A 20,101-nucleotide genomic window follows, 5' to 3' on the forward strand; every position below is an offset into this window, starting at 1 on the left:
GGCACCCGACTAAATCGCCCGAGACGAAGGAGAAGTCTCTTGCCCTCGCGCGGGGCAGAACCCGCTGTTTTCAGCCTTTGCGAAAACCGACCAGGGGGCTTCTCCGGGACTGCTTTGGAAACAAGACGGCTGTTGCGCCGTCGCTGCCAGACGGGAACTTTGGCAAGCTGGACTCTCGCTCTCTTGAGGACTGGATTATCATCCAGCTGCTAGTTTTAGAAGGCCGGGGTGGGGGGGGGGGGAGAGAGAGAGAGGGAGAGAGCAACTTGTAACTCCACCCTTCGCTCTCCACACATGGCCGAGGAATAAATTAAACCGGGCCCGGGAACCCTCCCCTCTCACACGTGCCAGAAACCTGCTGAGTCCCACATGGGTCGTATTTATTTCTGCCTGGCGCAAAGCCCCCTTTAACTCGTTCCACATTCTCTCTCTCCTGCCAGATCAGCCGAGGGCTCTGCTCGGTCGATGTTTTAAAAGCACCGATACACACACACACGCCCTCCCGCTGTCCTTCTCTCTCGGTCCCCGCCTGCGAGCGAGGAGGAGCCTGCGCTGCGCCCCTCGCCTGTGCGTTTTTGCGCGCTCGCTCTCTCGACGTCTGTCTGCCTCCCTCTCCCATCCACGTGGCTTTCTCGGGGAGGGAGCGCTATATTAGGAAGGGAGGAAGGAAGAAGCCGAGGCAGCGCTTGGGGAGTGCATTGTTGCTGCTGCTGCCGCCCCGGGAACGAGAGCGAGGGGAGGAGAGCAGAGCAGAGCAAGAGGATCCCCCCTCCTTGGCTAGGATTGGGGAGGTGCCTCCGTCGTGGCTCGGCGGCGGCGGGTACTTTGGAAGGACAAAGGAGGAGCAGGAGGAGAAGGCGGCGTGCAAAGGCGATGAGAGCTGCCGGGAAGCAGCAGCAGCAGCAGCAGCGGCGGCGCCAGCAGCCTCTCCGGACGCGGTGAGTGCCCGGCGGCATTGAGCGCCAGGGATCTCTCCTTCCCGGATCCGCCGAGAAAGGAGGAGAGGCGGGGAAAGGGACTCTCGCATCGGCGGGACGAAGGTAGAGGAGTAGAATTGGCGGCGGGGTCGGGTGTGTGTGTGTATCTTCGGGCTTAAACGGAGCTGTGTCCACCGGTTGAGGCGGGATCTGTTTCTGGAGAGGGGAGATCTCCAAGCCGGAATGGGTCCCGCGTCTCGGGTCAAGCGGCCGGGGCGTAGCAGGGACGTGATGTAGCGGAGTGGAGTGGGGACCGCTTCCTATGAACCAGGATTTTTATGAGAGACGGGAAGTGGGGGCCCCGCTCGCCGAGAGAGGGGTGTGCCTGCCTGTGTGTGTATGTCTCAAAAAAGGGCTAACGGGAAGGGGAGAGCCGACCTTTTTCGTTCTCCGGACTCGGCCCAACGGGACAAGCGCGCTCCGCGACGCCCCAAAAAAGGATCTCCGCGCCCGGCGCGCAGATGCGGGGCGCGGTGTCGGAGGAAGACGCCGACTCTTCCCGGCGGAGTTGTGGCCTCAGCCGGGCAGTCTCGTCCCCCTAGAGCTGCCCACTCGCCTCTCTCCCTCTCGGTTTAAAACAGCAGCCGCGCGAGGCGTGGGCGGGTTGGCGAGCAAGTCGCTTTCCAGTCGTCTTCTGGGTCCGGCCTCTCCGTCTGCCGCCTCTCTCTCTCCCGGCTTAGCCCTTCAGGGGGTTTGGGGAAGGGGTTGGCTGTTTGCCGCCCCCGCCTGGTGGCCGGCGAGCCCGGAGTCCGAGCGGCGCCTCGGCGCCTTCCTTTCCTTATCTCTCTCTTCTCCCCTTCTGTTTTACTTCTAGAGAAAGTAGCGGGGTGCGCAAGGCGTGTGTGTGTAGAGGGGGAGATCCTTGCCCTTGGATAGGGAGCGAGGGGCCGGGGATCTCTCTCTCCAGAGGGGTTGGCTTGGAGAAGGGGTGAGGGGCGCAGAGTTGCAAACTTCGCCCGTCCGGTTTCCGAAAAGGGTGCGGTGGGGAAAGGAAGTTAACTTCGCGCTGGCTGCGGAAACGCGGCGAGGCGATCCGCTTTGTGGAAGCGACCCTGTTGACGCAGGAAGCGAGCTCCGCCACGTGTTTCTACTTCGAAGACTTTTTGCAACTCCAGCGCTAAGTTCCCCGCCCCCGGCTGCAGAAATAGGTCCGGAGCCGGGAGATAAGCCCTGGGAGATCTGGGTTTGAACCCCACTCCCCCAGCCATGAAACTCACTGCGTGGCCTTGGGCTACCATCTGTTAGCTTAACCTGCCTCACAGAGTGGTTGTGAGGATGAGATGAGGGGAGGAGAACCGTGTACTCGACCTTGAAATAATAATAAAAAATGAGTAGTTGTGTCTCAGCCTGCCTCCAAACCAGCCCCTCACCTCCTCAGGTGACGCTTTACCTTCTGCTCCCGATGTGTGGCAGGTAAAACCATTCGGTGGTGCATAGTTTGTTGCCGTCAGAATTATACTTGCAGTTGCCACCCATAGTGGCTCGAAGCTAGTCGTGCCTGTTTGTTTCAATGTGTCTACTCGGGAGTATGACTAAAGTGGAATTGCAGCCCTAAGAGAGCCATCCTACAGCAAGATCTGAAGGAATGAGCTGGTTAGAGTCCAGCAGATCTCCCGCTGAGCTGGGAGATTCCCGGCTCAGGTGAGCTGCAAGCTTCCTTCTCATCTGAGGCAGAGCTTGGTCCTGGCTAAACGAAGGGTGATGACTCCAACATCACTTTAAGGCCTTTCCCCCCCTCTTCCACAGGCTTAGGCTGCCATAGCCTCCCCTGCCAAATAGAGTTTGGATCCGGTGTAAATTTGCAGCGGCTCAACACCCGTTTGCATTCCCCAGCTTCACCTGTGAAGACACGGAGCTCTTGTGCGTGTTGACTTTGACCAGTTTGTCCCAATAAACTTGCAATCGGGGTTGTAAAAAGTGGGGTTTTCCTTCAGTGCTTCAGTATGACTGCTTTTGTCATGCTATGTTGCAGCTATGTATTTTTTTCACGTCGCTCGCTGCCTTGAGCATGGTTTTGAACTGTGGTAATGCAGCATACAAGTAAAATTCTGTATGCATATGTATGGGATGGTGAGATTTCTCTCTCTCTCGAAGACCATGTACTGGCGATTGCAAACAATATGTGAATTTAGAGAATTCCTTTAAGCCCTTTCTGGCTGTTTATTTTTTTATCTGTTTATTTATTTTCTTCTAAGTTGGGAGTGTTGAACGGTGGTGTATAAATCATTTCAAATTAGAGAAGTAAATGTTGGTGTTCAAAGTAATTCACACATATTACTCAAGTTGTCTTTACAGCAACTTAATTGGGTAGGTAAGCATTATTGCTGTCTTGCAGATAAGGGGTGTGTCAACTTCCAGATGTGGTGGACTCTTCATTGACTGCCTAACTGGAGCTGTTGGGGGTTGGAGTCCAGCAACATCTGGATGGAACCACGCTGACTAACCCAAAGTCCCACTCTGTTCATTAGGGCTTATTCTCTAGTAAATGTGTTTAGGTTTGTAGTCTTAGTTACTGACAGAGATGAGTTCTCAGTTAGGGATTCATTCAGCTCAATCAATCCTCTTATGAGCTAACAAAGGGGAAATCATTATATATTTTTTAAAAATTAATTTGGTTTTATTTTGACAAAGTAAGAATCATAAATAATAAAAATGTGCACCCCACCACCGAGACCATTCCATTGTAACTATCCAGCCTCCCAAAATTTCAACCCCTCTTGTGATGGTTTGACCCCTTTCTGTTTTAACAGTACTAATAATTATAATTTATTATTTATACCCCACCCATCTGGCTGGGTTTCCCCAGCCACTCTGGGCGGCTTCCAACACAATATTAAAAATACAATAAAACATCAAACATTAAAAACTTCCCTAAACAGGGCTGCCTTCCAATGTCTTCTAAAAGTCAGATAGTAGTTTATTTCCTTGACATCTGATTCTACAAACACCCCCTCCATAACTCCTCAGAATCATTTCTCCTGCATATTCCCAGGCTTACCTTAATGGCACATGCTAATTTATCATTAATAGCTACACCCCACACCTATTTATACCATCCTTCCATTTTATATTCCCCTTGCCCCTTCTGCTTTCTAGCTGTAATAATTCATGCAGCTGTCAGTAAATTTGTGAGCAAGTCCTTCATAGCCGAAGTCATTATATCTGAGTAGCATAGGAGCCAACTCCTAGAAGCTGAGGTCCCTTCACCCCCCAATAACCCAATAAAATATTTGAGGGGGCTGGGCCCCCCAAAGTTGATGGACATTGCCATTCAAATGGTTTGTGTGCATGCCGTGTCTTGTGAGTGATTATGTTGGGTGGGGCATATATATATATATATATATATATATATATATATATATTATAATAATAAAAATATATGGGCCCACCAATATTTTATTAAAGTTGACACCCCTACCGAATAGTAAATCTGAAGTGTGTGGGGTGTTAGGGCAGGGGTAGTACCTTTGGTACTATGATGCCCCATCTGAGGTAGTTCAGCCACCTTTGGTCCCTACCCTGCACTCAGTTCTCACCTGTGGCTCCTAGAGGCTGTCAACATGCAACAGAGGCCACACCCAGGAAACGGCTTCGTCTGGCCAGCTAAAGCAGGTGAGGGCAGCTGATGGGTCTCAAACCCTCAGTGAGTTAGAGGCTTCCCCTGCATGAGAAGACAGGCTCTGGTAGATTGAGTGGATGAGACCAAAAGTGGGTCCAGCGGTCAGGAAGGGGTTTCTGCATGTGCTGTAGAGGGAAGTGAGGGGCACATGGGGCTCGTCCACCTGTGAAGGAAGCCCATCTAGGAGAAGGAAAACTCTGATCCGAAGCCTCCATTGCATTTGCGGGACATCTTCGGGAGAAGAAAAGGCTGAGGAACAAACCCTACACAAATCCGGATTGGAGTCCCCAAGACGGTAGGATGGTGCCTTGTACTCTGCCTTCTGGCACCTCCTGCAGCCAAGCTGGTGCCAAACATCTTGCTCTGCTTTCCTTTGGACCCCATCAGCGAGGCCAAGAGGGGGCTCTTGTCTGGGCAGCCCAGGACCTCCATAAATTAAGCTTGCATAAAGCTCTGCCACATCCAGACCCCATTCAAGACCAAGGCTGCTGGCTGAGCTGGCCCAAGCCTGTCAGAGGGAAAGCAAGCCGTTAAAACAAGTGTTTGGCTTACAGTACCCTTTTTCCTGGTCACATTGAGCTGAGCAAAGTAAGATCCAGTTTAAATCCCATTCTGCCTGGTCCTGCCCCATCCATGCCCCCCCTTTTTTGGGGATTTACAGCAGCGTTGGCTCAACCAGTTTCAGTTTATAGCCAGGATGAGCAACTTACAAGGTACAGTAGTACCTTGGGTTACAGACACTTCAGGTTACAGACTCCACTAACCCAGAAATAGTGCTTCAGGTTAACAACAGTTTCAGGTTAAGAACGGACCTCCGGAACGAATTAAGTACGTAACCAGAGGTACCACTGTAAAAGCAAGCGTATCTGCAGCTGTGCTGGGAATCTTCTGGCTGATGCAGATCTTCAAAGTGCTCCCTAAGAAACTTCATAACAAAGTGATATTTGGTATCTGGAGCTTTTGCTATCAGATGTTCTCCCCAGTTTCTTTCCTTGATGCCCTCACAGCCAGCAATAACTGTTGCAAGTGGAAATATACAGAGTTTTAAAAAGAAGTACAAAAATTGGAAGTGTGTTAGGAAACGAAGTGCAGCTTCCGTGAGGAGTGGTTCCGCCCCAACACTCTAAACAAAATTCCACAAATACTAACTTGAGAATCCTGTGTTGTCCTGAAATAATATATTCACATTTAGAGGTTGCAGCTGTGTCTATTGGACATTTTTTTCTTGTTACAAAGACTTAGGTTTTCTTAGCCCAGTGGGGGGGAAATATTATTCAAGATTTATTTTTTAGGAACAGCACATCAGAGATGTGTCTATATGTTCATGGAACACCAATATGTCTAGGCAGAAATGTTCTCCTTATGTTAGCAGTGGATCTAATGGCCTTGCTAAGTTTTAATAAGACCTGATCTTTAAGAAATGGTACCTGAGCGCTTCCCACTCCTCTGCTGTCCCTGTCCCTTTTGCCTTGTGTGTTGTGTTCTTTTTAAAACCAGAAACCCGAGGGCAGGCACTGTCTTGTTTTTAATTCCTTGTTTGTAAGCCACTCTGGGATGCTTTTAAATAAATAAATGGTCATCTCATTTTTTAAAAAAACAAACAACTCCAACCTAACTTTGCGTTAAGGCAGGGGGAGAGGTGTAACTAGAAAACCTGCTGCACAGGGATCCTCCTGGACATAATTACTGCTCGAGTGTTTAACAGTTAGCTGATTGGAATGCTTACTAAATAGAGCAGTTTAAAAAGAAAAGAAATCTAGTCTACTAGTGGTTCAATATTGCCTAACCTTGGGATATGTGTATTTGTGGTCCAGCGGTGAGAAAATCAAGATCTTACGATGGTAATTCTCTAGACACCAATGTGAAAATTCTAAAAAATAGTTGCCCTGGTAGGCTTTGCAACAAATAAGGTTGGTCAGTGTTATGGGAGAGTCCCTATAGCCCAATGGTTAGCTCTGAACTAGGACTGGAGAAGCCCCAGCTTCAAATCATTGCTCACTGCGTCAGTCATTTTCTCTCTGTTTAACCTACTTCACTGCGCTGTTGTAATGTATAGTGTCGTAAGGGGGGGAATAAAATTAATACAGAACAAATGTATTGCAGCTGGGGAACTGGTATTGTTCGTGAGTTCATGGAGAAGTTCTGAACTTAGGGCTCTTCAATTCACATTTCTAGGAATTTTTTTTTTTTTTTACATATAAGTCTTCAATTCCCCCTTTAAGCTCTTGTTCACATCTGATATTCAGCATATTTGTAAAACAAAAGATCAGTTTCCTGGCCAGTGCAGATCTCATACTGGAGATTATTCATTCTGAGCAGCTGGAAACTTGATGTTCTCCTCCTCTTTTCGCATGCATGAATTTTGAGACAGCCCCGTCAATGCAAAAGCATTGCTCTTACCTAGTTTCACTTCTTGCTGCTAGTTCTAAGAATTTGTCCGGATAAGAAGTAGGCACAGCCCTGCTGACAGTAATGTTACAAGGAAGGAGATTCCGACGATGCACCAGGAGGAGCTTTCTGACAGTAAGAGCTGTTCATCTCCCTTGGGAGATGGTGGACTCTCCTTCCTTGGAGGTTTTTAAGCAGAGGCTGGGTGGTCCTCTGCCATTGTTGCTTCAGTTGAGATTCCTGCATTGCAGGGGGTTGGACTGGATGACACTTGGTGTCCCTTCCAACTCTATGATTCTAACATCATATTCTTACACGGGGTCAATGTAATTATAGCTGTCAGGTGTGCGTGCAGGAGCCAGGCCCTGTGACCAGGACTGGGGCCTTCCTAAGTTTGTTCTGAAGAGGCAAGGCGCGGCCGCACAGGTAAGGCCAATTGGTAACTCACAGTACCTGGTGGCAAGAGCCGGGAAGGGATATAAGGTCAGCATTTCCCTTCAGCTCTTTGCCACTAAACATGTTCTCTGCCTTGCTGCATTTGGTTTCTTGACTCCTTGCTTCTTGATCCTCAGACCCTTGACTCATGACTCCTTGCTTCCTGACCCCCGGCTTCTTGACTCCCGGCTCTCTGACCCTCGGACTCTTGGCTTCCTGATTCCTGGCTTTTGGACTCCCATTCCTGCTCCCACCCTGCCATCTTGCCCCCGGTCCTGACGTCCCCAGCCCGTGAACCGGACCATTACAGTAGCGATTGGATTTGACATTCAGTTGAAACAACCTGCTTGATGCTTCCTGTGTGGGACAACATCCTGATCTCTTGATCATGTGCAGAGTGCCTTTCCAGTCCTGCAGCCAGGCCTTGCACACCTGGAATTGTGGAGAATGCAAAGAGGGTGTGATTGCTTTGACACCCTCCAGGCACCTGCTGATTTTTCTCAACCGCTGTCCAGTCTGTCCAGCTGGGGCTCATTGCTGCAGCATGCAGAAATTCCCAGAATCAAGTCCCAGCAACTCCTGATAGGAGTGAGCAAGACTCTTGCCTGAAACCCTACCAGTCACTGTAGACAGGACCGAGTTATCTGGACCAATGGTCTTACTTCTGTGTAAGGCAGCTTCAGTCAGTAAATCGGCACACTTCTTCTGGGTTTGTGCAGAGCTCTTGACTGTCTCCCTGAAAGACAGTGGCAGACGGGCAGCTCTGGGGGAACTCATCCCATGTGCAGAGACTGTAGAAGCGGCAAAGCAACGGGCACCAACCATGGAAGGAGGTCCCCGTCCCCTTTGAAGCACAGCCATGCTTTTCCTCCAAAATGGCAAGTTTCAGCTGATGATCTAGGAAGCGGCTCTCCCTTCTTAAGTCCCTTTTTAATTCGGCAATTAAGATTGGAAATCGCTGGCAGATTGGGCTCTGGTCCCTCACTGAGCAGATGGTCTCTCCAGCGTTCGTAGCCGCTGATAAATTAATCAAGGGGCTTCTCAGGTTTAGGCTGCCGATCAGCATCCCTCTTCCCGTCTCAACTTGGCCGAGAGCTCTATAGCCACAGGATCCCATCACTCGGTACCACGGGTCTAAAGCTACATCTGTTTTGGCCTGGAGGCTTCGTGCGTCTTGATCAGAGGGATGCTGGATAACGAACGCGGTTTGATTATTAGGTTTGCCTCTCCTCTGTTAGGAACGCATGCCGAGTAAATCTTCGGAGGCGATGGGAATCTGCCGAATGTGAGCTCCCCCATCCCCGGCTATGGGCTGTTTTAGTGGGTGTTATGAAGCAGCTGCAAAGCACACTGCCCCTTGTAGCTGATGGCTGCATTTTTCTTTTGCTAGGCTGCTCCATTGGGAGACTTCAGGCTTCCTGATAAGAGGGCCACTCTGAACTCCCTACAGCAAAGAGTCCGCCCACCCTCAAAGGAGCCTGCTGCACTGATGTTTAGCCGGAAACCTCTCCCTTACAAGCTCATAGAACCATAGAACAGTTGAGTTGGTGACCGGAGAATTTGTGCCTGTCCATTGGGGGATAAAGGAAGCCCTGAAGACATATTTTTTAAATTTCCCTTTTATGATGAGGCATGTAGAGAAACCATTGACCCCCTGCTGGTGGGGCTTACTGACCGGTAAAGCAAAAATTTGATCTTCTCCTGTTAAGCAAAGACCACAAGACGACCCAGATTGTCGCCAGATTCTGTGCACAGATCTGTAGGCGTAGATCATCCCCCGATTCAATCTAGTTTGTTAAGAAAATTCCTAAACCCGGACCCACGGGCGACTTTGGGTCATTTCTCTAAGGTAGACTATTTTAAAGTTTTTATGTGTTTATATGCCTGTCGGACTTTTAAACTTAAAATCTACTGTTGTATATTGTTTTAAATGTTTGTTTTACTATTGGGATTGTAGTTCCATTTGTGTTTCTCAAGCTGGTCTTTGACCCTAATAAATTTCATGCTCATGTTCGTGGTTGAGTTGGAAGGGACCAGGAGGGACATCTAGTCCAACCCCCTGCAAAGCAGGAATCTTTTGCTCAAGATGAAGAGTCTCATGTTCCACATTTCTACCTGTTGGTTTTTGTCCTTCCCTTTGGAGCACAGAATTTACAGCTATAGAATTTGATCAGTACTGTTCTTCCCATATTGCAGATGTGATAACTGAGGTGGAAAGGGAGAAAACATGGCAAAGATGACATTTGAGTAGGGGTTCTGAAACTGCATCTGAAAATTTGGTGAGCTTCTTGTGGCTTTCATTGTGCTTACGTAACTTTTGCAAGTGTCCCTTTTGGAGTTTTGCAAGTCATCTCTGCAATGGTCTGCACTTTGAAGCCTTCCTGGGTGCCCTTGATTCAGCTGAGGCCCAGGGGGAAGATTGTCAGGCGACAACTCCTGTCATGAGATTTTCTCAGATCCAGAAGATTAGAGTGCTGGAGAGAATAGTTTGTATGTGGAGGAGAAACACCCACACCACCTGCAAGGTAGCCTCAAAACCCCAAACTCAGAGAAATTATAAAGAAACTCAAGTGTTCTATGAACGAGGCAGTAAAACGGAACCCCCTTTTGCTGGGGAAGCAAACTTGAAAAGTTGGAGGACAAGCTCTTGTACAACACTAGCCTACTGGGAAGCAGCATTTGAAATTTGCCAGGTGCATTTTGCACCTGGCTATCAGCCAGTTGTGACCAAATGAAGTTGCCAGGATGGTGCCTGACGTCTCCATCATGTGGAGGTGCGTGACTGGGGACCCTTGGATCTGGGCTGTTTTCACACACTAGCAACACATCCTGTAGAATTCTACCCATGGTATTTTATCTGCACAATCGGAACGAATTTCACGAACCAAAAAGTATCTAAAACAGGGCTTTTGAGCTACCTGGCCCCCAAATGGCAACTAGACATTCCATTTTGGTGACTGTAACCCTGGTTTAAGGAGCCATTTGGAACCTAACACTGCTGGGAAGGAGAACCCCAACCAGGGCCGTCTTAAGCATATCCAGCACCATGGTGCAAAGATCCCTCCGGCACCCTCGCCCCGGCAACTCCAAAACAAGGGAGGGGGTGGTGGAAAACGTTCTCTGCCTCCCCGATCCCCGGTGTGGTGGAGGCAATCAAGCAGGGAAATGTCCTGGCAGACATGCTCTCTGGTGTCGGAGCACCCGGGAAGGCTGCGCACTGCCTTTCGCCATGAAGCAGGAGGACGACAACGACCGGGAGCAGGGCCGTCTTTAGCAGACGCAGAGGCCTGGGAGGGAAGCTGTGCGCTGCTTCCTTCCTAAGCCTCTGCGGGGATCACTCTCCTCCTGCAGAGGCTTGGGAAGGAAGCTGCACACCCGCCAGCCATATAGTTGGCGGGGCACAGCTGGTGGGCTTGCAGGGAAAGGGGAGGCTGCCGGCAAAGCCGTGCAGCTCCCCCACTCGTTAGGGTGCCTCTGAGAGGCCGGCGCCCTGGCGCAATGAACCACTAAGACCAATGGAAAAGATGGCTCTGAACCCAACCATGGTTATTTCCTCTTCCCTAGAACTACAAAAATGGGACACGGGTGGCACTGTGGGTTAAACCACAGAGCCTAGGACTTGCCGATCAGAAGGTCGGCGGTTCGAATCCCTGCGACGGGGTGAGCTCCCGTTGCTCGGTCCCTGCTCCTGCCCACCTAGCAGTTCGAAAGCACGTCAAAGTGCAAGTAGATAAATAGGTACCACTCCGGCGGGAAGGTAAACGGCGTTTCCGTGCGTTGCTCTGGTTCGCCAGAAGCGGCTTAGTCATGCTGGCCACATGACCCGGAAGCTGTATGCCAGCTCCCTCGGCCAATAAAGTGAGATGAGCGCAGCAACCCCAGAGTCAGTCACGACTGGACCTAATGGTCAGGGGTCCCTTTACCTTTACCTAGAACTACAAAAAGCAGTGGCTATCCAAGTCCGTCTCCATCATTAAAAGGAACTCCCCAGATTCTCGAAAGAAGGAAAATGAGAGAAACTACATCAGGGGTAGCTAATGAGTTCTTTGCCTGCAAACTCCATCATCTCTGGCCATTGTGCGCATTAGCTTTGAGTTGTTGACTGATGGGAGTTGTGGTCCAACAATATCCAGAGTGGGCATGTTGGCTACCCCACATCTAGGCAGTCCTTGCACTGAAAGAGGTGGAGAGAAATTTTACGCGGGGTGCTAACTCAGTGATGGGGAACCTGCAGCCTTCCAGATGATGGGTCAGACTGTCAGGTTTTGAAGTGGGCGCTAAAGAAGAAGAAGAAGAAGAGTTTGGATTTGATACCCCGCCTTTCACTCCCTTTAAGGAGTCTCAAAGCGGCTAACATTCTCCTTTCCCTTCTTCCCCCACAACAAACACTCTGTGAGGTGAGTGGGGCTGAGAGATTCAGAGAAGTGTGACTGGCCCAAGGTCACCCAGCAGCTTCATGTGGAGGAGCGGAGACACGAACCCGGTTCCCCAGATTATGAGACTACTGCTCTTAACCACTACACCACACTGGCTCTCAGAACAGCTCAACTCAGGTCACACCCACATCACACATTTAAACCACTTTAATGCTCATGGAAAGTAATAGGAACTGTAGTTTGTTCAGGGTGCTAATCACCCAGAGCAAACTGCAGTTCCAGTGGAAGGTGTTTTTGGAGGTGTGGCAACTTTCAGGTGGGACAACTGGCACGTTATCTTTTGTGCCGTCCTTGTGATAGAAGGGATTGCTTTCAAAAAGCGCCCTGGTGAGTTAGGCTTCCCATGTCCTGATCCGCATTTAATCTGATTTCAATCTCATTAACTTCAACAGCATACAGGAGAGAAGCCGATCAGGCAAAAGCTCTGCTTGACTTCATTGCCCTTAATGCTGAAGAAACCCAAGCACTTTGGTCTAATGGGATCTCTGAACACTTGAAATACTTGTTCCTCAGTTTTCACAATCTAGACCAGAAACAATGGATTCAAGTGTTCTGGGAAGCCAAAATTCCCCAGCCTTTAAGTGTCCACATGCCACACTCACATTTTATTGCCTTGAGGGGAAAAAAGATGATTCAACATGGATTTTGACCCCAAGGCATCAATGGCATCTGCCATGGATGCATTAGTTGAGATTTCGGCATTGCAAGGGGTTGGACTAGATGACCCACGGGATCCCCTCCAACTTGACAATTCTATAATTAAGCCATTGTGGGTACTAGGAAAAGTTCCACAAATAGCTTCCCATGGACTTAATCTCCTGTGCTGGCACCAGCTCCCCACATACCAGAGCCGATTCCTAGAAGACTCGCCCCTTTGTATTTGTGGGATTTCCCTCCCACTCACACCTAACTCCCAGGGGAGACAGTAGGGAGGGGAAGGTGGAAGAAGAAGGGATAAATGTAGCCATTGACAGCCCTCTTCCCTCACAAGCTTGTCCCAAACTTCTTGTAGGGCATCCTAGTTGGTAACCACCACTGTCTCCTGTGGCAGTGAGTTCCATAGTTTATGCTGGGTGATGGGCTGGTGGTCCCATGGCATTAGGGTGAATACAGTGGTACCTTGGGTTAAATACTTAATTCGTTCTGGAGGTCCGTTCTTAACCTGAAACTGTTCTTAACCTGAGGTACCACTTTAGCTAATGGGGCTTCCCGCTGCCGCCACGCGATTTCTGTTCTCATCCTGAAGCAAAGTTCTTAACCCATGGTACTATTTCTGGGTTAGCGGAGTCTGTAACCTGAAGCGTCTGTAACCCGAGGTACCACTGTATAGGGAAACAAGGGTGACATGAATCAAAAGTTTCAGAGGTGCTGGCTTTCAAGAAAGATGGCGGAACAGAGGGGCGGCCATGGTGGATGTCGGTAAAACCGCGTGTTGAAGGAAGGATATTCCTTCTCTCCTTCCATCCTTAGCCCACTCCCTGTGTGCTCAGGTTAAACAGGTCCAAGGATGAAAAATGAGATAATATATATATATTGCAAAGCCCTCCCAGCGACTGATGCAACTGCTGGGTGAAGCCAAACCAAGTTTTTAACGTTTGGATGTAGATTGCGAAGAGAGGAAACAGGAGAGCTGAAGTTGATTGTAATCATGTTAAGTGGTTTTCCTATCAAAAGAATCTAGCGCTGTGCCTGGTATTCAGAAGGGGAGGGGAGGTTTGATGCCTGCTTGAAAATTCTTGCTGTAGAAAAACGTGGAGTGCCCAATTATCCTGGCTCACCCCACTCCCTTTCCACTCCTCCCCAAAAAAACATGAGACTGGTTTAAAAGTAATGAGATTAAAATAATTTTTCTTTTTTTTTTTAAGGGGGGAAGGGAAGCTGTCTGGTTTCCAAGCCTTGAAGGTTACAGTAGGATTATGTATCCAGACTGCTTGGCTGTGCCTACAAGAACTAGACATTTAATTTCACTTTATGTTGACAACACAAGGCTTGTTCTTATTTCTTTAAATCAGTGGCTGGGATCAAGAGATTTCCGCCTTCCAAGCAAGGGAGGGGAATCTTCGGATCCAATTCAGTGGCAGTAAAACTGGAGCAAGTGTCTCCAGTCTGAAGGCTTTTTATGGCATCAGTCGAGGCTGGTCTAGTAGAGGGGGAATGAGGAACTGCCCCGGCAGATTGCTTATACAGTGGTACCTCGGGTTACATACACTTCAGGTTACAGACTCTGTTAGCCCAGAAATAGTGCTTCAGGTTAAGAACTTTCAGGATGAGAACATAAATCGTGCTCCGGCGGCACGGCAGCAGCGGGAGGCCCCATTAGCTAAAGTGGCGCTTCAGGTTAAGAACAGTTTCAGGTTAAGAACGGACCTCCGGAATGAATTAAGCACTTAACCTGAGGTACCACTGTACAGTCATACCTCGGGTTAGATATGCTTCAGGTTGAGCATTTTCAACTTATGCTCCATGGTGACCCGGAAGTAATGGAGCGCGTTACTTCTGGGTTTCGCCGCTTGCGCATGTGCTGACACTCAAAATGACGTCACGCGCATGCGCAGAAGTGGCAAAACGTGACCTGCACAGATGCTCAGTCGTGTCTTAAATTCTACTCAGGATGCGAATGGGGCTCTGGAACGGATCCCACAGGCATCCAGAGGTACCACTGTATCCAGGAAGTCTTAGGCCAGGCGCAGGCAAACTCCGGCCCTCCAGATGTTTGGGACTACAATTCCCACCATCCCTAGCTCACAGGACCAGTGGTCGGAGTGATGGGAATTGTAGTCCCAAACATCTGGAGGGCTGGAGTTTGCCTATGCCTGTCTAAGGCCACATCCACACTATACCTTTAAAGCACTAGGGAATCAGAGTTGGAAAGGGACTCTGAGGGTCATCCAGTCCAACCCCCTGGAATGCAGGAATCTCAAGTGAAGCAACCATATGACCGAGGCCCATCCAACCTCTGCTTAAAAACCTCCAAAGAAGGAGAGTCCACAACCTTTCGAGGAAGTTGGTTCCACTGCCAAACAGCTCTTAGCGGCTGAAAGTTCTTGCTGGCGTTCGGTCGGACTCTTGTTTTCTTGTAACTTGAAGCTTGGGTTTAACATTTGACACCTCCCTTTTCATGGAGGCACAGGTTGCAGCCACAGCAAAGGTGGCATTTTTCCATCTCCACCGTATCAAGCAGTTGGTCCCTTACCTTTCTCGCCCTGATCTGGCCACAGTGATCCATGCGATGGTCACCTCCAGGCTTGATTATTGTAACTCGCTCTACGTGGGGCGGCCCTTGAAGCTGACCCAGAAACTCCAGTGGGTGCAGAACGCCGTGGCGAGGCTCCTTACGGGGTCCTCGCTGCGAGATCACATTCAACTGGCCCTTTACCAACTGCACTGGCTCCCGATGGAGTACAGGGTCAGGTTTAAGGTGCTGGTTTTGACCTTTAAAGCCCTATGCGGCCTAGGACCCACATACCTACGGGACTGCCTCTCTTGGTATGCCCCGTGGAGGACCTTAAGGCCCACAAATGACAACATTTTGGAGGTCCCAAGTCGCAAGGTGGTTAGATTGGTGTCAACGAGGGGCAGGGCCTTTTCAGTACTGGCCCCGACTTGGTGGAACACTCTGTCACAAGAGACTAGGGCCCTGCAGGACTTGACATCTTTCCGCAGGGCCTGCAAGACAGAGCTGTTCCGCCTGGCCTTTGGTTTGGACTCAGTCTGACCCTTATGTTTCCCTCCCCATATGGTCTTGATTTATCGGCTACTTTTACAATGAGGCTGCATTATAAATTGTATTTTAACCTGTATTTTAAATTGGTTTTTTTCTCCCTATGATGCTTTTACTGTAATCTTACTGGTGTTAGCCGCCCTGAGCCCGCCTCTGGCTGGGGAGGGTGGGGTATAAATAACATTTATTATTATTATTACTATCATTATCATTATTTCGGGTCCTAGCCTCCAAGCTTATTCCCTCTTTCATGTGCCAGCCCTTGAGATATTTGAAGATGGCTATCGTATCTATACAAGGGACGCGGGTGGCGCTGTGGGTTAAAGCCTCAGCGCCTAGGGCTTGCTGATCGAAAGGTCGGCGGTTCAAATCCCCGCGGCGGGGTGCGCTCCCGTTGCTCGGTCCCAGCGCCTGCCAACCTAGCAGTTCGAAAGCACCCCCGGGTGCAAGTAGATAAATAGGGACCGCTTACTAGCGGGAAGGTAAACGGCGTTCCGTGTGCTGCACTGGCTCGCCAGATGCAGCTTTGTCACGCTGGCCACGTGACCCGGAAGTGTCTGCGGACAACGCTGGCCCCCTGGCCTATAGAGTGAGATGAGCGCACAACCCTAGAGTCTGGCAAGACTGGCCCGTACGGGCAGGGATACCTTTACCTTTATCTTTATCGTATCTATTCTCAGTCTCACTTTTCCAGGCTAGACATACCCAGCTCCTTCAACCACTCCTCATAAGGCTCAGTTTCTAGACTCTTGATTCTCTTGGTTGCTCTCCTCTACTGCACACGTTCCAGTTTTCTTCCCCTACAAAAGGTGCATGTTCTGTTTTCTGTGTTCTGTCAATTAAGCCAATGAAATGCCTCTTTACCCATTCATACATATTTACATGCTCAAAAACAGACGCGCCAAGGAGCCCTAGCAGACCAGATGCTTCCAAGTGACTCATGTGTCTAATATATTGGTAGAAAATGCCTGTAATTATGTATTTGCCTTCTGGGCTCATACTTAATGGGGAAAAGGCTCTAATTACAGATTTTTGAGAAGAGGTTGACAAGCTGACAAATTTGCCAACAATCTTTAGCTTATATTTTTTTATTTAAAAAAAAACACCAGCTTTTTTTTTAAAAAAATGTAGGTTTAACTTCTGGCAAAGTCTGTCTGAAGTGGGAGAATGAGAAACAAAATTCTCAAGTTGACTTAATGGGTCTTATGTCCCTAAATGCACACAAATAATGGAAATAAAAAGGTACCATTTGGAGTGGCTAAGTTTTTGGATGTAACAATATCCTTTCTGCCTCGGATCAGGTTAATTTACAATATAATACAACTACATGTGTCTGCAGAATGGGCTTACTTATCTTTGTGTGTAGGATTGGGCTGCACACAAATCACTTGAGTTCCTTCCCCTCGCAACAAACACCTTCATCCTGAAAGCCTTCAAGCTGAAGGCAGTCTCTGCCTTGGCTGTGATTTAAAATCCAAACTCTTTTCAGTGCAGGCTTAGTATGTAAGACCCAGCATATATTGAGTGATTTCTAACAGATTGACTACTCAGTCAGTTTTGTGACAATTCAGTTAAAGCTGCAATTTGGTGCATGCACACTTACCCTTACTTCTGAGTAAGCAAATGTAAGATTGTGCTTTTACCCTTTGACCTCTGGGTTTCTATTTGTAATTGGGAGTTTCAATTATTTCTATGTTCCTTCAAATATATTCTGCATAATGCTTTGGATAGTCATAATTTCAATGCCTGCCATTTTATCAAGTGGTAATAATAATGGCTTTCTTTTAGTCATTTCATGTAAATTTATGAACGTCTCCGAGATTCTTAACTCTAGACACTAATTAAAACCTCTGTGTACTGTTCTTCTTGAAATAATATCCCTTATGTAGTTAATTAGCAAATTAAAACATCTCTTTCTGTTCCATTCTATGTCAGTTGTATTTTCCAGAATTAATTATAAACTTTATTTGGAGCGCTTGGTATATCTGCAGGACCGAAGCATACAACAGTGACCACGTATTGGAAGCTGAGAGTTGGATGAAACCTCGTAAGCCGCCAGGGTCCCATCCAATTCTACAATTCTATGAATCTATGATTCAATCAGAGCTTCAAATCTAATCTTTCAGAGTTTCTAGGGATAATATTCCTGGGTATTTGCCCTGTTTCAAAAGAAAAGATAACCACGAATTCATATTGTCCTTGATTTCCAGTCCATGTTTATATGCAAATCCTTATTGCCCTCTCATTAAACTCTTATAGTCAACATCTTTAAGAAGGAGTTATTTATTTATTTTTTTGGGTGGGGGCAGGATCACAGCAGGAAGGATGAAACCGTAGCATAATAAGTTACTGATGCAACTCATTCTGTTGAGGAAGTTCAACTCAGTGCCATACAGGAAGTTGCCATGAAACTCCGATATGTATCTTAAGATAAATTCAACAGTGTAAATAAGTTTTGATGGATGTAATAATGGAATACTGAATGGCTTAGTTTATGTAAAAATATGCAGGGATTTATCTTATGCAAAACGAACCATGGAAAGAGAGGAAGGGAAGTCACTGATATTTTAAGGTTCCTTAAATGAATATTCTAAAATGTAAAACAGAAAATTTAATAAAAATTATAGGGGGCTGGGGACTCAGATATATAAGCTAGGTGCCAAATGTCTCCTTAAACCAAGATTACAGTTGTCAGAACGGAATGTCTAGTTACCATTTTTGGTCAAGTCAGCTCTAAAGTCTTATTTTCCAAATGATGGACTGACTGTGATTGACTATCAGTTAAACATCTGGCTAGTTCAGATGGCAACCTTGAGCTCAGTTGAGAACTTTGAGATCTTAAAGAAGAAAAGTCACTTGATCCAGGGACAGTCCACATATATTTTGGCCTGGTGGGCCACCACTCCTGCTCAGGCTGCACAGAAAAAGCATTTTGGTTCCTGAAATTCATTTATATTGTGCAAATAAAATACAGTCATACCTCGGGTTGAATGTGCTTCAGGATGAGCGCGTTCGAGTTGCGCTCCACAGCAACCCGGAAGTAATGGAGCGCGTTACTTCTGGGTTTTGCTGCTTGCGCATGCGCAGACGCTCAAAATGACGTCACGCGTATGCGCAGATGTGCCATCGGTGGTTACATTTGCTTCTAGATGCGAACGGGGCTCCAGAACGGATCCCGTACGCGTCTAGAGGTACCACTGTAGAACGGATAGAATTCTACAGGATGTGGTATTAGTGTATACAAACGGTCCAGACCCGAGGATCCCCAGGCATGCACCCTCAAGATGGAGAAGTCAGTCACCATCCTGGCACCATCCTGGTGCCTGGCTCCTGGCTAATTTTGAACCCTTATACCAGTTGTTGGAGACTACAGGAAAAGGAGAGAGCTCTTGTGTTTGAATCCTGCTTGTAGGTTTCCCGCAGGCATCCGGTTGGAACAAGATGGTGGACTAGATGGGCCATTGGCCTGATCTAGGAGGGAATCTATGTTCTTATGACCACCCAGATGTTGAACTACAACTCTCTCAATTCCTGACCACTAACCATGCTGAGTGATGCTGATGAGAGTAAGAGCCAGCAACATCTGGAGGGCCACAGTTTTCTCGGTCCAGTGTTAAGGGGAGGGAAGAAAGCACAGCCGCCACCCCCCTCCCCCCACTAAAAGCAACTATTTGTATAAATAGAAACTTAAGCTCACTTTTCCCGTAAAGCATAACATTAATCATGATCCACGATGTAGATCTACTTATTTTCAGGCAGTTCCTTCCCCATTCCATCCCAATCACATGCCTGTTTCGTAAAGGAAAGGCTACATCTTCACAAAGAGCCAAGCACAACATTGAACATTTCCTTTGTGGTGTAACCTGAGCTCGAAGGATGTTGAAACAAGCAAATACGTTTTATCAACCTTGGTGATACGATTATTTAACCACTGAACTATGTGGTCAGCTGCCAGCAGTGACGGCCGAAACTCTGGGTGGAACGGCGTTTGGTGGAAAGCAGAAGTAATGGTATATTTATTAGGGCCTGCGCTGTATAAGGCAATGAAATATACCTGTTTTACTGCTGAGATCACAGTCGTGGATTTCAGTGATTGGTTTGGCTTCCTCTGTGATTGCAATCTGCATGTATACTTTGCTTGGTTTCATTTTTTTTTTTTCCAATTCCGTGCAGATACAGAAAACCTCTTCGGTAGATCATGGAGCTGTAGGGCTGGAAAGGGACCTCAGGGGTCATCTAGTATACACCCCTCCAATGCAGGAATCTTTTGCCCAAGGTGGGACTCGAACCCACAATTCTGAAATCAAGAGTTTCATGCTTTACCAACTGAGCTATATATTCAAAAGTGAACTGGAGGATATCCCTTAAGTGACAGATTTTGCTGGGTGTTGGTATTCTTATTAAATTATTGAATTTATATACCACCCTATACCCAGAGGTCTCAGGGCGGTTCACATTTTATAAAATCAAAATAAAAATAATAACCCAGTAACAGCCCCCCCCCCAAAGAGCCACATTTTAAAAG

The 20,101-nt window shown here is 47.9% G+C and overlaps 1 protein-coding gene across 2 annotated transcripts in view; it reads left to right on the forward strand.

The window, feature by feature from the left end:
• The first annotated feature begins 415 nt into the window (after positions 1-415).
• The window catches only part of ST3GAL1 (ST3 beta-galactoside alpha-2,3-sialyltransferase 1), a 111,052-nt gene continuing 91,366 nt past the window's right edge, over positions 416-20,101 (forward strand). The window contains exon 1 of one of the 2 annotated variants that reach the window (XM_053395274.1): positions 416-1,040. The gene's annotated coding sequence lies outside the window, so the exon portion shown is untranslated. The remainder of the gene's footprint in view (positions 1,041-20,101) is intronic. The other variant, XM_053395273.1, reaches the window with a different exon arrangement.

Source organism: Podarcis raffonei, chromosome 7, assembly GCF_027172205.1.
Source record: "Podarcis raffonei isolate rPodRaf1 chromosome 7, rPodRaf1.pri, whole genome shotgun sequence".
Lineage (NCBI taxonomy): Eukaryota > Metazoa > Chordata > Lepidosauria > Squamata > Lacertidae > Podarcis > Podarcis raffonei.